Source organism: Galeopterus variegatus, unplaced genomic scaffold (genome assembly GCF_000696425.1).
Source record: "Galeopterus variegatus unplaced genomic scaffold, G_variegatus-3.0.2 Scaffold23725, whole genome shotgun sequence".
Classification (NCBI taxonomy): domain Eukaryota; kingdom Metazoa; phylum Chordata; class Mammalia; order Dermoptera; family Cynocephalidae; genus Galeopterus; species Galeopterus variegatus.
In genome coordinates this window covers 5,959-8,062 of record NW_007749836.1, presented here as the reverse complement: position 1 = coordinate 8,062, position 2,104 = coordinate 5,959, and the positions used below count along the sequence as shown (strand labels likewise).

Genomic DNA, 2,104 nt, shown 5'->3' with positions numbered 1-2,104 from the left:
CGGACCGGTCTCTATATGGGATCCGAACCCTCAGCGGGAGCACCGCCATGCTCCCAAGCGCCGCACTCTACCGAGTGCGCCACCGGGCCAGCCCAACCCTCCATGTTTTTAAACAGGAGTAACAACATCATTTTGATTTGGGAGAGATGCTAATTGTTGCTCATTTGTGCAGGACCAGATGAGGTAGAGCTGTAGTGGTAGCAGGGTATCTCTGAAATTGAGGCTGTGGCAGTGGCCCAGGGTGTTGTCAACACTTGAATTATGTGGAAGTGGAATTGAGAGGAAGCCAAAGAGGAAAGACATGTCCGAGAAGATGGGCAGGGTTTGGTAATGAATCAGGTGTGGAGGGGTGGAAGACAGTTGGATTCAACATGAATCCAAGCTTGGGCAACATAGTGATGGTGCCCCTATCCAGAAGGATCCGTTCATGTCGGGTCAGAGGATAGAACTTGATCACTTTAGGATCAGCTTGGCCTGAGGTGCCTTCAGGTCATTTATGTGCTCGGTCAGAAGTTGAAGATCCATTTACCCCAGTGAGAATGACATCCCCCGGGGAGCCTGCAGAGTGAGCAGAGCACAGCGCCAGCATTTTAGGCAGAGGAGCATTGAAAAGGGCCTGAGGGTTGGACAACTTTTAGATGACCTTGGCTTGGAATCAGAGCTTTGCAGAGAGACGATCTGACTTATTCACTGCTTAATCTTTGGTAACTTAATTAACTGTTTTGAGGCTCAGTTGCTAATTTTTTAAATGGAGTCAGTGCCTGCCCCACAACATTGTGAAGATTAGATAGAAAGAGGTAAATAACAGAACTGGCACGTACTAGTGTTGAGTAAATTATAATCCTTTCATCTTCCTTTTTTTTTTTTTTTTGGTGGCTGTCCAGTACAGGGATCCAGACCCTTGACCTTGGTGTCATCTTCCCTTTTTTAAGGGCAGCTCCCATTAGAGTGGTAGCAGCTGAACCCTAATTTTAATGAGAACAAAAATGAACAGGTTGAACAAATTGCATCAGCAAATATAGGTTGTTTTTTCAAGAATTTTGGTGGTAAAGAGCAGGAGTAGGGAGATGGAGTCAGGGTGGGTGAGGGGAGCTGAGTCTGTTGGTGGTGGAGGGAAAGAGGCGTGACCAGCGAGCACAGGGTGGGCGTCAGTCCTTCCAGAGAAGGCAGGCAGGAGCTGCTCCAGGGCTCAGGCAGGGGTGCAGGACACGGCGGACAGGAGGGGAAGCCTCTCTGCCCCAGGCACCATGNTTTTTTTTTTTTTTTGGTGGCTGTCCAGTACAGGGATCCAGACCCTTGACCTTGGTGTCATCTTCCCTTTTTTAAGGGCAGCTCCCATTGGAGTGGTAGCAGCTGAACCCTAATTTTAATAAGAACAAAAATGAACAGGTTGAACAAATTGCATCAGCAAATATAGGTTGTTTTTTCAAGAATTTTGGTGGTAAAGAGCAGGAGTAGGGAGATGGAGTCAGGGTGGGTGAGGGGAGCTGAGTCTGTTGGTGGTGGAGGGAAAGAGGCGTGACCAGCGAGCACAGGGTGGGCGTCAGTCCTTCCAGAGAAGGCAGGCAGGAGCTGCTCCAGGGCTCAGGCAGGGGTGCAGGACACGGCGGACAGGAGGGGAAGCCTCTCTGCCCCAGGCACCATGGCACGAGGGGTCCAAGGCCGAGGGACGGAGTTGCTGAGAGTGGAGAAATCAGGTGGGGTGGGTTTGAGTGCTGTTGGCACAGGGGAAACACACACTCTTCCTAATCCAGCCAGGAGGTCATGAAGGAGGACATGAGGCCACTGGTTTGGGACCTGGACAAAGGAACCTTAGGTCACTGCCCCAGGCCCTTCCCCCTACCCCAGATGATACAGCAAGCTGACCTTGGTTTTCCTTGGGTAGGCAGGACCCATCTAAATCCTTTAGTCTTAATTTCTCCCATCAGGGAAAGTTCCCCAAGGGTGACAGAGCTGAGGACGGCTTCCATGGCGTCTCTCCAGTGAATGCTTTCCCCCCACAGAACAACTACGGTAAGATTTGTCATCAGGTTGCTGTCAGTGCTCACAAATTGGTGGGATCATTCTACCTGATAGATGAGGCAGAGAAAAGCGCCCCCCCCCC

General features: G+C 50.7%; 1 long non-coding RNA gene across 1 annotated transcript in view; it reads left to right on the top strand.

Annotated features, from left to right (window-relative positions):
* The window catches only part of LOC103583513, a 4,348-nt gene extending 2,335 nt beyond the window's left edge, over positions 1–2,013 (top strand). The window contains exon 3 of the long non-coding RNA XR_549864.1: positions 1,929–2,013. This is a non-coding gene — a long non-coding RNA (uncharacterized LOC103583513). The remainder of the gene's footprint in view (positions 1–1,928) is intronic.
* The last annotated feature ends 91 nt before the right edge of the window (positions 2,014–2,104 follow it).